The sequence below is a fragment of the Boleophthalmus pectinirostris genome, unplaced genomic scaffold, assembly GCF_026225935.1.
Source record: "Boleophthalmus pectinirostris isolate CB_2022bp ecotype Guang Dong unplaced genomic scaffold, ASM2622593v1 HiC_scaffold_12, whole genome shotgun sequence".
In the NCBI taxonomy this organism is placed as follows: domain Eukaryota; kingdom Metazoa; phylum Chordata; class Actinopteri; order Gobiiformes; family Gobiidae; genus Boleophthalmus; species Boleophthalmus pectinirostris.
Window position 1 is genome coordinate 15,267,305 of NW_026571018.1, and position 16,290 is coordinate 15,283,594.

Genomic DNA, 16,290 nt, shown 5'->3' on the forward strand with positions numbered 1-16,290 from the left:
TCCCACATCTGGTAACTGATGGAAGAAAATACACAAGACATAAACAGGATTAAATCACTTATGAAAAATGTTTCTCTCTCCTCACTGATTTCTCCCAACACTCAGGGAACAGTGAGCCACTGTCTTCAGTAAAAAATGAAAGTGAAAATCACTGGCTAGTGTAAACGATGTGAACGCTAATGTTTAAACTGATAGGTTGTCAGGTTTTTCAGATTATTATTTTAGGTGGTGGGATCATCTGATTTGACAGTGTCATCCCTCCAGTTCCTTCTATATTACATATACAGGAAATGTCGATTCTACATGGATTAGATATATACTATGCTAATTTTAGTGAATCAGGTGGCTTGTTTTTGAAGATGAGTTGAAAATGGCAGGAAGTAGGGCTGAGTTCTCAAACGGAATGTCTCGATCATTAAAACACAACATTCAATCCAAAAGACAGGGACAATTTAATCACAATTAAGGAACGCTTTTTTCTCACAGTTTAAATATTAATTTAACACAACACATGTGTTCTTATTTGTTTGCATTTGTCAAATAATAATTATTATGTACAGAATTTATTTTGGCCTAACAGTTTTGGAATTACCTATGTCACATGTGCTGCTTATGTCCAGCCAAGTGAAATTCATAAACTTTTCCAAAATTGTCAAATATATTTTTCACAACATAATAAATATACCTGTGATATGTTTTAGCAAGTGAAATCAGTAGTCTAACCTGTCAAACGCTCTAATTTACGCACGTAGGAAACTCAATCATTCCACCCCTAGCCTACTTGTAATGTTAGTTAAAATGATATAATATATAACGTTATAATGACACAAGGGTCGAAAAAAACAGCACATTTTGCACACTTCGTTGGACTAAAGTTAGCTAGCCAAGCTATGGCAAGATCGTAAACATTCGGTGAAAATTTCCCTTAGACAGTAGGCAATTAAAAGAAACTCTGGAAATAATTGTGACGTGTTATATGCTATCGCTTGTTAAAGCTTGTCAGAAATAAAGATTCCTATTCGCAGAAAATTACCACAGAAAAAGAACGATGTAAAAACCCACCTGCGTTCATCGATGTAACCATGGAAACCAAGATACACTGATGCGTTTAAGAGCACCTCGGACACTTTCACGGAATAGCCAGAATAATTTATTGGCCCTCGCCACTAACAAAGTTAGGGGCGTATTGTTTTTCCTTGCAAAGGATCTCAATTTTGAGGGCCTAAACGTCGACGAAAAGTCCCCAAACCGGGGTCCAGATCGATCGGCCCGGTGAAAAATTCGATAAAATGGGCATCGCGACAATGACCCGAGTGACCCGACACACACACACCACAGGCTTAGTCCGATTGTGCTGAAATTTGAATCACTAATGCGTCATTGTCGACCTGGGCGAATGTCGGGAAGAGAGGGTGGCGTGCCGGGGCGGTCGCGAGTCCCCGGAGGTCGCGTGGGGGGGCGGTGCGCGCCGGGGCGAGGGCCACCATCGCCGCTCATTGTGCTCATCTTTTTTGGCAATTTGCTTTCGAAGACCACAGTTCTTTAGTTTAAGGTCATGGTTTAAGGTCAAGGGTATATTTCCTCTGTTATTTCTGGCCATTTTTGTTTTATAATTGAGTTGTTTTGTAAGTGTTGCTGTACTTACTGTTACGCAGATAAAAAGTGCGACCTACTCTGTGAAATCTACTCTGTAAAGTCTCCTCTGTGAAGTCTACTGTTTGAAATCTTTGTACGATTTGCTCTGTGTCAAGCTCAGCTAAATGTGCCTTTTCCGTTAAGCGATATGTGATTTTCAAATTGTGATTTTCGATTTGCCTACTCTTATAATCTCCCCTTGGCCAAACAAAGCTTTGAGTTAAAGCCCACAAAGCTTTGAAGTTTAGCTTTGAGTTCCGGAGTTGCCATGGTAACAAGGCTTTATGGAACTTTACATGTATGATGTCATCGGCGCCGTGAACCTGATGGAACTGGGAGGTTTTCAGGTTCTAGAATGTGATGATGTCATACTCCCAGACGGGGCAAGAGCCACGTTTCCCTGTTGACTGAGGCCGAGTGTTGTTAAGAAGTCACTGATATGAGACAAACCTCGATACAGTGCGCTTTCGATTCGATACGGTTCAGTAAAAAATAAAGGCTAAATCATGGAAAATCTTTGTTAAACCACTTCTAGTGCAAAGTTCATATGAAACACAAACATTTTAATCCTCAAAACAGCGAAAATGTCAAACGAGTTTCCTTCCACTAAACAAACAACGAAACTGTAGCTGTAACAAAATCATTTAGTAAAATAAACCAAAAATACTCTTGGTGATATATCGATAGAGCAGCCCACAATATCGATACTGTGTCATCACATTAAACGATACGATATATCGATATTTCAATATTTTTGCACACCCCTCTACTCTTTATCACACGAAGACCACAGTTCTTTAGTTTAAGGTCATGGTTTAAGGTCAAGGGTATATTTCCTCTGTTATTTCTGGCCATTTTTGTTTTATAATTGAGTTGTTTTGTAAGTGTTGCTGTACTTACTGTTACGCAGATAAAAAGTGCGACCTACTCTGTGAAATCTACTCTGTAAAGTCTCCTCTGTGAAGTCTACTGTTTGAAATCTTTGTACGATTTGCTCTGTGTCAAGCTCAGCTAAATGTGCCTTTTCCGTTAAGCGATATGTGATTTTCGATTTGTGATTTGCCTACTCTTATAATCTCCCCGAGGCCAAACAAAGCTTTGAGTTAAAGCCCACAAAGCTTTGAAGTTTAGCTTTGAGTTCCGGAGTTGCCATGGTAACAAGGCTTTATGGAACTTTACATGTATGATGTCATCGGCGCCGTGAACCTGATGGAACTGGGAGGTTTTCAGGTTCTAGAATGTGATGATGTCATACTCCCAGACGGGGCAAGAGCCACGTTTCCCTGTTGACTGAGGCCGAGTGTTGTTAAGAAGTCACTGATATGAGACAAACCTCGATACAGTGCGCTTTCGATTCGATACGGTTCAGTAAAAAAATAAAGGCTAAATCATGGAAAATCTTTGTTAAACCACTTTTTGTGCAAAGTTCATATGAAACACAAACATTTTAATCCTCAAAACAGCGAAAATGTTTCCTTCCACTAAACAAACAACGAAACTGTAGCTGTAACAAAATCATTTAGTAAAATAAACCAAAAATACTCTTGGTGATATATCGATAGAGCAGCCCACAATATCGATACTGTGTCATCACATTAAACGATACGATATATCGATATTTCAATATTTTTGCACACCCCTCTACTCTTTATCACACTGTACTTTGCCACGAAATATCCAAAAGGTAAACGCACAAATGTTAAACCTGGTATTGAAATGATTAAAAAACTCACTGTTAGAACACAATGGCCACGTTCACATGATGTTTTTTAATTGTTCTGGATTAAATTGTTTGGACTTAAAATATTTTCCTTGGAGTTTACATGGAAATAATAATTCTGAATATCTGGGTTTCACGTGACATTACAGGGCGACGTTTGTCAGCGCGCAAAATCAGATGGAGGGCAAGAAGTGAACCGACTGGAGGGAAATGCCGATGTGTTGTGCAGTTTACGGCTGTGCCAATTGTTCTAACCGAGAGAAGGAAAAGCGATTTTTTTAGAGTACCGAAGATAGTCGTCCACAAAGGTCAGAAATGGGAAAAGCTGACAGAACAACGCCATAAAAAGTGCATTACAAACTAGAGCCCGACCGATATGGATTTTGCTGTGGCCGATATGAAACCGATATAATGGGAGTTGGCGCTGCCGATAGCCGATATAATCACCGATATATTTAGTGATGTAAATGTTGAATTGTTTAAAAAACTTAGGTTTGGCTCTGGTGGATTTTAAATTGGGTTTATTTAGGCAACATTTATTGTTATTCTGCCTCTTTACATCATATTTACAGACAGTAGGTTGGCTTAATGGCATTTTTGCATCACATTCTAGACACTAGTGATGGGTATTCCAGTTCTTTTTAGAGAACCGGCTCTTTTGGCTCGGCTCACTAAAAGCTGCTGGTTCTTTTGGCTCCCAAGTGGCTCTTCAGATTGTTTTGTTGCAAGCAGGACTGAATCAGGACTGAACCAGGTCTAAACCAGGACTGAAAAAGGACTAAACCGGGACTTATTTATTTTATGCTAAACTACAGTCAAATATGCTCGTTTTTTAAATTTTTATTTTCTTTAATCCTACGTACACGCAAATTTCTCAAAGTTTCGTTTTTAGCCGCTGCCGCTGTCAAACCACGAATCACGCGGCGTGAAGAGAAAAAAAAGTGAGAGAAAGAGAAAACACGGCTCCCAATAAGGATCAGGCTCCCGTCGTTCCCTTTAGAGAGCCGGTTCTAAGAGTCATTTCGTTCGCGACGGACCCATAACTAGTAAAGAAAGTAGCGCTATTAGCCTTTAGCCATAAATACGTGTGCGCCGCGGTAATTAATTATATGCGCAAATGTCATAATTCACACGTCTGTTCACAGCTCATTTACATATCAGTGCAGGTCCAGTAGCAAATATATACGGCCAATATAGTCACTTTAGAACAGACCAATAGAAAACAGTCTGTTTATGTGCGGGAGCTACAGCAGCTAACCCATAACAAATGACAAAAACTAGCTTCAGAGTCGACATATTTCCAACACTCACCGCTCACACAGGCTCCTCCTCACATCACAATTCTGCACTAATAAATGTCCTTTTAATCCAGACTCAAACCGATTGTCCGTAAAAAGAATATAATCTCAGTGTTTGGATCTGTGTCTGCAGGTGTAAACAAACACATGTGAGTGACGACTCTGTGGTGTGTTCAGGGACAGTACAGACACACACAGACAAATGACTCCGTAGATAAATACTGATGTGGAGCCACATATTAGGACATTTATCTGTCTGTAAATTGGATTAAATGAACAGAATGTAGAGAGTCTAAGCTTTATAACGAGGTATAACATGCCCACGTGAAATATCGGCCCCTATCAGCAAGCATATCGGCCGATAGCCGATATGCCTAAAGTTGCCCATATCAGCCGATAATATCGGCCAACCGATATATCGGTCGGGCTCTGTTACAAACCTACGTTTGCGGTCGGGAGGAGCAGAATCCGCAAATGCTCGTGTCTGCAGTGAACACTTCGTCAAAGGTTTGTTACAAAGCTAAATTGTTGTTTGTGGTTTACCTAAACATAAATGAATCATTAACGACTAACGATGTTTGTTGACATTAAATAGTTCGGATAGATCGGTTATACCAATGCCGATACACTGGGGTCCGGTCAAGCGGTAACGGAGGGAAACGAGTAGATTTTTGACATTCAAATAGTTCTCATTCAGAAACTAGAGGGACTATTGAAATAAGTAAAGTATCAGAATGTAGGAAAGAGTTAACACTCCAACAGGGTAAAGTTAAACCTGTGATATTCTTTCAAGTTGTTGACAAAAAAATTTAAAAACTCATGTCGGTAACGGAGGGAATGGTCCAAATGAGTTCAGATTTGACATGTCACATCTACAGACATAGCTTCACTCAAATCTTCCATGTTTTTGGGATACTCCTTACGGTTCGCCCGTAGCACGCCGGCGAATAACGCCTTCATTTCCTGTTTTTTCGGTGACCTGTCACGGCCACAGGCATTGTCCTAGAGAACTCAAATTCAAATCACATCAATGTGATGAAATATGAAATTTAATAAAAGTGAACTCTATAGCGCCCCCTAGCATAGACGTGAAACGTCAACATTATCGGATTAGTACCAAATTCGGGACATAAATTCTATGTATGATATTATGGTATTGTTTTTGCTCGGTTTCTTACGCTCTGTTTGGCCCTCGTCACTAACAAAGTTAGGGGCGAGGGGTATTGTTCTTCGTCGGTTTCTTTTTTTTTTTTTTTCTTTTTCCCCACATTGAATCGCATTTTTGACCCCCTGAACATGGACGAAAAGTCCCCAAACCGGGGTCCAGATCGATCGGCCCGGCGAAAAATTCGATAAAATGGGCATCGCGACAATGACCCGAGTGACCCGACTCAACAGCGCCACCTAGAATTGGACCCCTATGGGACTAGGGAGAGGCAAAGTTTGTCGCAGGGAAACGAAATTCGGGACAGTGATAGAGAACAATGAAACACGACAAAAGATGAATTGGAGCATGACCCTATGACGAACAGGAAGTCGGCCATATTGGATCAAACATTCGCCGCCGTTTTGACTTGGGGGTCTACAAAAAGATTCAAGTCCTCGGGGGTTTGGTCCAAATGAGCTCAAATTTGACATGTCACATCTACAGACATGAACTCTCAGAAATTTTTAAATTTTTTTGGGATACTCCTTACGGTTCGCCCGTAGCATGCCAGCAAATAACGCCTTCATTTCCTGTTTTTTCGGTGACCTGTCACGGCCACAGGCATTGGCCTAGAGAGCTCAAATTCAAATCACAATTGCGTGATCCAGGTCTGAATGTAATGAAATATGAAATTTAATAAAAGTGAACTCTATAGCACCCCCTACCATAGACATGAAACGTCAACATTATCGGATTTGTACCAAATTCGAGAATTAAATTCTCCCCATGATTACATGCAAAAAAGTCTATTACGAACATGATGCATTTTCCACCATTGGCCAGCAGGGGCGCAAATACTCCCCCAAAAAATAGTTAAAAAATTATTACACCCACAGGCTTAGTCCCATCATGCTGAAATTTGAATCACTAATGCCTGATTTCGACCTGATTATAATACACTATAAAACATATGAACTGTGAACTCTATAGCGCCCCCTAGCATAGACATAAAACGTCAACATTATCGGATTTGGACCAAATTCGGAAATTAAATTCTCCCCATCATTACAAGCAAAAAAGTCTATTACAGACATGATGCATTTTTCACGGTTGGCCAGTAGGGGCGCAAAGACTCCCCAAAAAAATAGTAAAAAATTTATTACAGAAACAGGTTTTGTCCCATCGTGCTGAAATTTTAATCACTAATGCGTCATCACAGCCTGAATATAATACACTATAAAACACATGAAAAGTGAACTCTATAGCGCCCCCTAGCATAGACATGAAACGTCAACATTATCGGATTAGCACCAAATTCGGAGATTAAATTCTATGCATGATGACAAGCAAAAAAGTCTATTACGGACATGATGCATTTTTCACGGTTGGCCAGTAGGGGCGCAAAGACTCCCCAAAAAAATAGTAAAAAAATGTATTACAGAAACAGGTTTTGTCCCATCGTGCTGAAATTTTAATCACTAATGCGTCATCACAGCCTGAATATAATACACTATAAAACACATGAAAAGTGAACTCTATAGCGCCCCCTAGCATAGACATGAAACGTCAACATTATCGGATTAGCACCAAATTCGGAGATTAAATTCTATGCATGATGACAAGCAAAAAAGTCTATTACGGACATGATGCATTTTTCACGGTTGGCCAGTAGGGGCGCAAAGACTCCCCAAAAAAATAGTAAAAAATGTATTACAGAAACAGGTTTTGTCCCATCGTGCTGAAATTTTAATCACTAATGCGTCATCACAGCCTGAATATAATACACTATAAAACACATGAAAAGTGAACTCTATAGCGCCCCCTAGCATAAACATGAAACGTCAACATTATCGGATTAGCACCAAATTTGGGAATTAAATTTTGTGCATCATTACAAGCAAAAAAAGTCTATTATGGACATGGGGCATTTTCCATGGTTGGCCAGTAGGGGCGCAATGACTCCCCTAACAAATATTTTAAAAATGATTACACACAGTCTTAGTTCGATTGTGCTGAAATTTGAAACACTAATGCTTGATCTCAGCAGATATAATACACTATAAAATATATGAAATGTGTGTAGTTTTGATTATTTTTTTTTTTTTTTTAAGTCTTTATTGAATCACATTTGGATCCACAAACATTTAAATAGTTATAAAAGTAAATCCACAAATATTGGTTTTGAAGATTTATTTAGACACATTTGCTCATTGGCTGCATGCTTCAAAAACAGACAGTTTGAAATTCAAGGTGTTGTTGTTAAGTTGACCACTACACATCCTTGCATAGACAGTCAGATGCAAAATGCTCCTGTGTTTGATTCAGATGTACAGTGTACTGGAGAGAGCATCACACCCATGTTCTTTAAGCCTTTACATGAACAAGTCTGTAGAGAGCTGTGTAATACCTTGAATGTGGATTATGAAAAACTTGATTCTCCTCCAGTTGACATTGTTGGTGGGTTGGGCTGTCTGTGCAAAAATGAAAGTATTGTTGCTGATGGTAACTGTTTTTTCCGTGCAATTTCCCAAGCAGTTTGTGGCACACAAAAATATCACAGAAAATTTAGGTTAGCAACAGTAAAACAGCTGAAAAAATATCCTAATCTATACACAAATTTAGGTTATTCTTCTGTTCAAGAATACATTCAGAAAACTAACATGGACAAAATTCACATTTGGGCTACTCAAGTTGAAATTCAAGTAATGGCTGATTATTTGGGAATTAATATTTATATTTACACAAGTAATCGGTGGCTAAAGTATAGTTGTAACTCTAAACCGTTGTCAGATGCTGGCATTTATTTGAACCATTGTAATGAAAATCACTATGAAACTGTCATCTGTGTTTCTCTACCTAATGAACAGTTTTGCTATAGCTTGTGTAAAGATATTAATGTTAATGTACCACGATACAACACCCGATCTAACAAAATTGTAGCTCAGGAAAATAACTCAATTAATGTACAACAACAGTTGATAGAGCCATATTCAGTCACACACTCTCAGTACATCAGGAAGAAACTAAATCTGCTTCGCAAAGCAAAGTATGAAGTAGACTAATTGAAACGAAGTAAAAAAATACAAACAGTTTTACAGAAATATCACAACAACCTAAAAAAACAGTAAACAAAAATATTCTCAAAATTTTACATATAGACAAAAAAAAAAATTGAACAAAGTATCCACAAATACAATATCAATCCAATCTACAGACAAACACTAATAAATAAAGGCACTGAGAAGTATAAGATGAATCCAATCTACAGACAAACACTAATGAATCGTAGCATTCATAAATACAAGACAGATAAAAACCACCGCAACTACCTCAAAAATTTAAGTAAACATAAATATAGCAACCCTGAACATAAAAAACGTGTTATATCCAGAAGCCTAAGCAGAAAACAACAACTAAAGGAAAAATCCAAACTTTTTGACCATGTTAGGGAAACATTTTTGGACAGGATAAAATTTGGACCACAGTTTGTGTGTTGTGTGTGCCACAAACGCTTCTTCCAAACTGGTGTTATGGCTTGCAAAAGGTCACATTATGTGAACATGTCCCAATCAGATCTAGATTTTTGTATTTCTGATAAATATGTACATGTGTGTGACATAACTTGTCCTATGCCTTGTGTTATGCATGACTACAGGGGGAAGCTAAACATATGCTACACCTGTAACAGTAAAATGATTAGAGGTAAAATTCAATCTGAATGTGCTGTTAACAATTTAGAACTCCCACCAGTACCAGAGGAACTTGCACGGCTAAACAGTATAGAAACCCATCTTGTTTCACCAAACATGATGTTTTGTAAATACATGACTTTGCCTAAGACAAAACAGCGAGGAATCAGAGGGCCTATCGTGTGTGTAAGGAGTGAAGTAGCCCAATGCTCCGAGAAGCTGTTGCCGCGCTCTGGCTCTCCCGGCTTAGTGCAAGTGAAGCTTAAGCGCAAACTGTCTTATAAAGGTCATTACGAGCATCAGTTTGTGAATACTCAGCATTTAAGAGAAGCTTTGGTCTGGCTCAAACACAGTAACATCCACTTTGAAGACATCGAGTTTAATGAAGACTGGATAAATGATTTCAGTAGAGAAGACCCGGAAGAACAAGACGGGGAAGAACAAGACGAACCAACAGTTGAAGGTACAAATCCACCATCACAAGAAGCCACACAAGATGAACATCTGTACGATAAACAACAGCACGGCGTTTTCAATGACACATGCTCTATGCCTTTAGACTTGGGTCAAGAAACGCTGGACCAATATCTGGATAATGTCATTAGTGTTGCTCCAGCTGAAGGAAACAACCCAGTAAGCACACTAAATGATCACACCAATGAAGCCAAATGTTTTCCTGCCATTTTTGTGACCGGTACAAATACATACCATACCCCCAGAAAATATCCACCCACATTAGCAAAATATTTCAAAGTAAGACTTTTGAATGCTGACACTAGATTTGCAAACAATCTAGAATACCTTTTTTATGCTGATGGCACGTTGATTTTGTATAATGTAATTTCTTGCGTGTCTATTGCCACACGTAAAGGACATTTTGATGGAATCAGCGCGGGTGAATCTCAGGACAATGACTGTAATATTTTAAGAAACGTTGTTCAGTTTAATGGTGGTTTTCGTTTTTTTGTCACCCATACTGGGTAGTCCCGGCTTTTGGAGACAATGCAGGTCTGACGTTTTTGCAATGATTCGTCAATTGGGAATTCCAACCTGGTTCTGTTCGTTCAGTGCAGCTGACCTTCGCTGGCAAAATTTACTTGAAGCACTTTTGATCCAAGAGGGAAGAACACAGACGGTTGAAGATTTGAACTGGGCTGAACGGTGTAACCTTCTGAGGAAGAACCCTGTGGTTGCAGCTCAAATGTTTGACTATAGATGGCATTGTTTTTTGAGGCTTGTTCTCCTGTCATCTACTCATCCCCTTGGTAAAATTGTCGATTATTTTTACCGGGTAGAGTTCCAAGCAAGAGGCTCTGCCCACATCCACGCCCTTTTCTGGGTACAAGATGCACCTAGAATTGATCAAAATACAGATGAAGAAGTCATCTCCTTTGTAGATAAACATGTTACCTGCCAGCTTCCAGAAGATGATCCCAAATTATTGGAAATGGTTAAAACTCTACAGACCCACTCGAAACATCACTCTAAAACTTGTCGGAAAACAAGACCGTCTGCAGATTTAAATTCCCACGACCACCATCTCAGAGAACTTTCATCAAAAGAGCACGGCAAACACCCATTTGTCCAAAATGCCATTTGAAAAATGAAGAGGCAGAGTGCGTGTGTCCACCAGATGATCCAACTCGGATGGGCAAAGAACACGCACAAACCATCATATCTGATTTACAAAATGGTCTTCACAATGAAATTGCAAAGACTACAGCAGAACTGCAAGCAAGAGTCAGGATTACACAGAATGTTTTTGAAGAAGCATATCAAGTTTTAGATGGGCATACATGTATTGTTTTAAAAAGAGAAGTGGATGAAGTCTGGATAAACCAAGCTAACTGGGATTTGTTGTCCATTTGGGAGGCAAATATTGATGTTCAGTATGTGGTTGACGGCTATGCTTGTGCTGCTTATATTGTGAGCTACATTTCAAAGGGTGAGAAAGAAATGGGCTTGTTGCTTGGAAATGCACAAAAGGAAACGCTGGAAGGCAACGAGAGTGCTAAAGACACTATGAAGAAACTGGGAAGCGTTTACATAAACAATCGTGAGGTGTCTGCACAGGAAGCTGCTTATCGAGTGACTGGAATGCATCTCAAAGAGTTTTCCCGCAAAGTGTCTTTTATTCCCACAGGTGATAACATAGTCCGCCTTACAAAACCCATAAAGCAACTGGAAAGCAGTTCATCTGAAGACATTTGGATGACTAACAGACCGTTATAAGAATAGACCAGATGACAGTACATTTAACGACATGTGTATTGCCGTTTTTGTTTCAGAATATCGGGTATTATGCAAAGGTCAAACCAGCCGGAACCCAATTCTTCTCCAAAACTCTCTGGGTGCCATAACTAAGAGAGTTAATACACAACCTGCTGTTATTCGATATGCCCGGTTTTCTCAAACACAACATCCAGAACAGTTCTTTCAGAGTATTTTACAGCTGATTCTCCCTTATCGTGCAGAGAACGACCTGATGCCTCCACCATATACTGCATTTGAAGAATTTTACAACAGCGGACAGATTTTTCTTTCCAATGGATCAGAGTGTTCTGTTAAATCTGTAGTTGATGCAAATCAAAAGAGATTTGACAAACACACTGATGACTTGGAAGCAATTGAAAACGAAGTCAGCATGAATGCAAATTTGGAAGACGCATGGTGTGCCCTCTGCCCTGCCCAACAACTTGAAAGGCTGGAAGATAAGGACGAAGGTGTGGAAAGAGATGAAGAGGAAGTCCATGCTGAGTTACTACAAATTCCTGAATTGGCTGTTAGAAAAGAAGACATCCTCCAATTTGAAAAAGCAAAAACATTAACTAGACAAGAGGGTTTAAGTTTAATTCGATCCTTAAATGACCAACAGATGGCCATTTTCACACAAATTCGACAGTGGTGCTTGCAGAAAATTACAAATCAAAACCCAGAGCCTCTGCGCACGTTTATAACTGGTGGAGCAGGCACTGGAAAAAGTCATCTCATTAGAGCGATACAATATGAAGCAAAAAGACTTTTGGCACCTTTATGTTCTAATCCAGATGGTGTTAGCGTTCTGCTAACTGCACCTACTGGAATAGCTGCATATAATCTAAAGGCTACAACCATTCACTCCACATTTAGCATTGGCATGGACTGCCGTCTCCCCTACGTACCACTGAGTGAAGACAAACTCAATACTCTGAGAGTTCAGTTCAACGATGTTCATATTGTCATCATAGACGAAGTTTCAATGGTTTCATACAACTTATTGGTTTACATTCACGGTAGATTACGACAGATTAAACAAAGTGGCGATTCCCCATTTGGTAACATTAGTATTATTGCAGTTGGCGACTTTTACCAATTACCTCCGGTAAAAGGTAAACCTTTGTATGATGTACGAGTTGGTTATAATCTGTGGGAAGACTTGTTTGGCATTGCGGAGTTGACAACGGTTGTACGGCAACAAGACACCACATTTGCAGATCTGTTGAACCGCTTAAGGACCCGGTCAAGAAACACACCCATGCTCCCAGAAGATGAAGATCTTTTAAAAAGCCGTGAAACAGGACAAAACTCCACTGCTTTGCATATCTTTCCCACCAACACACAGGTGGAAAGACACAATCTCGAACAGGTCCGAATCACCTGCCCGGATTACATAACTATCACAGCACAAGATTACAGCTACAGTAAAAAAACTGGTAAACTGATTGAATTCACGGAGGGAGTTGTTAAAACAAGAAACACCTCGCTACTTGATGAATTGCCTGTTGGTGTCAATGCACGTGTAATGCTGATTAAAAACGTGGATATACCTGATGGTCTGGTGAATGGTGTATGTGGCACAGTAACCCACATAGACAATCCACCCAACAGAAGTCTTCCCCTGGCAATTTATGTCAAGTTTGACGAGGACTTAATTGGCGCACAGAAGAGAAGCCGGACTCTCACTCCACCAGGCCTGACTGGTTCTACACGGATAGAACCAGTAGAAGATCAAGCTAATAAAAAGGGGGAGAAGCGGCGGCAGTTTCCCCTTAAATTAGCGTGGGCCTGCACAGTGCACAAGGTACAAGGTCTTACCGTTGATGAAGCTGTGGTGGGTCTGAACCACACTTTTACAGCGGGTCAAGCCTATGTTGCCTTGAGTCGTGTCAGGAGTTTGGAAGGCCTCATAATTCAAAACTTTGAACTAAAGAAAATTTACTGTAACGGCAAGATTAGGCCAGCATTAGACAAAATGCTTCCTTTCGTGGTCACTGACCAGTCATTGCACATGCAAGAAACTCAAGTATTCAATTTGTTTTTCATGAATGTGCAAGGACTCCCACAACATGTGTCTGATTTGCAGTTATGTATGCAGCCCTTCCATCCCCATTGTGTTGCTGTTACAGAAACATGGCTAAATCTACAGTCACTCGAACAAACCCATAACATTTCAGGATACAGTTTCCACAGTCAACCACGCAGTTTAGCTTATCAAAGTAGCCATAACCCTGCACTTGTAAAACTGCAGACACAACAACATGGTGGAGTTGGAATGTACTGTCAAGACGGTCATTCTTACAACACTGTTTTATTGCAATCTTCTAATTTGGAATGTTTGGCTAAACATTTTACAGAACATGACATTCTCATTTCTGTCATCTACAGAACACCTTCATACCCAATGACACTTTTTAAACATCATTTAAACAAACTGATAAATTGGCTTGATTCGAACTATAGTAACATCACTATTGTGGGAGACTTTAATGACAACATATTGAAATCAACAAATATTTTAAATTTCATGCAAAAAAAAGGATTTGTTCAATGTGTTGCCTCTCCCACTACAGAACAGGGCACTTTAATTGATCACATGTACTTAAAGTCCTCAAAATTTGAAGTTGACACATGTGTTGTACCAACTTATTTCAGTGACCACGAAGGGGTAGCATGTTGTTTCCGATACAAAAACATAACAGACAATTAGTCTGTTCAATTTTCAGCAGTTGTGTTGCCTTACAACATTGTCCTTGATGTGCGCTTTCTTTTTTCTGATTAGCGATTGATAAAGGCTTGATAATCTCGGTGTTTGTGTAGTTGGTTGGTTTTTTGCTTGGATTGGCTTGTGTTTTTGAATCTATTTATCCTGGTGTTTGATTGGTTTGGCTTTGGTTTGGATATCGTAGCAGCTAATTGTTTTTTGCTCATGCATCATGGTTCTAGTGTAATGTTTTCCTTGTAATGTGAAAATGTCATGTATTCTCCTCTTTTAATATGTAGTTGTAAGTACAATTATTGCTTGTTAATACTGTGAATTTCTGTGACACTCAAACCTGTAAAAACTCTTAATGTAATGTATATACTGACAAAAACAATCTGTGCAATAACTTGTATAATTCATGTGTAAAATCACTCTGTATATAAATCTGTTTATAGGACTTGTATATCGTGACAATAAAGGCATTCTGCTCCATTTATAATGTACATTTTATTCAAATTGTAGAGAATGTATACTGGAATTGTATGTAAATTTTCTGCTTTTACATTTGTATCTGATGTGCCAAACTTTAATAAAAAATCTGTCCTTAAAAATAATACCACTTGTTTGTATTTCTTAGACTAAGTTCACAGTAATTTCATGTATTTTTTTAATTTAACATCTTAATGGCCCATCATTTTTAATTGCCATTTACAATACATTTTTTTTAATAATAATAAAAAAAAATAATTTACAATAAAACAAGATAATTTCTTCCATTACATTTAGAATTTTTTTTTTTTCTAACTTTTTTTTTTTCTAACTTGAAATTTTTTTCACTCTAAACAAAACTTAATTAGATGGTTGAATTATTTTTATTGAAAATTTTACTAGCTGAAATTTTAAGTATATACTCTTTCAGTGTTTCAAGTTCTAAATGAAATTTTTTACCTTAAAAAATATTCTGCACATATATTTTCAAGTTCTCAAATTCAACTGTCAGAATTCAGAGTATAAAATTCTCAGGACAAAATCTGACAGCAAGGAACCAAGAAACAAAGGTACACTATGTAATTTTTCTGATGGACAAACTGTCAGTCTGGGCGGCTGTCGGGAAGAGAGAGTGGCGTGCCGGGGCGGTCGCGAGTCCCGGAGGTCGCGTGGGGGGGCGGTGCGCGCCGGGCCGAGGGCCACCATCGCCGCGCGCGGCTTTAATTGGCCCTCGCCACTAACAAAGTTAGGGGCGAAGGGTATTGTTCTTCGCCGGTTTCTTACGTTTGTTTATTATTATTTTTCCTTGCATGTGACCAACCTTAAATATATACAATTTCTAAATGTCAAAATTCATATCCTGTTGAAATAGTTGTTGTAAAGGAATATTTTACACCAAATATATATGGCAGAGAATGTACAGTGAACAACTTGTATTGTTCAAATGGCTTTTAGAAGAAGATAAATTTGCACATTGAAATCTATGGACATTTTGCGTTATGCTTCTGTTGTCAGGGTGACTTATGTGGTGCTTTTGAATCCTCCCACTCCTTTTCTGTCTTTTGTGCACAGTTTGACCCAGTTCTTCTCTCACTCAGGAACTGTTAGCTCTGTACAGCACTAAAGTCCCCTATGTTTCTGTTAAATGTCTGTAACAACACAAAAGAGACAAAAAAATAAAAATGTTTTGAAGCAGCATTAACATGTGTTTATCATTAATTGTTCAAAACAGAATTTCACTACAGGATTTTTCGGTCCTAAACAATTTTTAAACATGCATCAAAAAGTGAATACCACAGAAATGAGGAAAATCTTATGAAATTTTAAATCTCTGATCGCAAAGGCTCCTAGAC

General features: G+C 38.8%; 1 pseudogene; it reads left to right on the forward strand.

The window, feature by feature from the left end:
- The first annotated feature begins 9,624 nt into the window (after window positions 1-9,624).
- On the forward strand, window positions 9,625-14,564 carry LOC129407496 (uncharacterized; annotated as a pseudogene).
- Window positions 14,565-16,290: the final 1,726 nt, after the last annotated feature.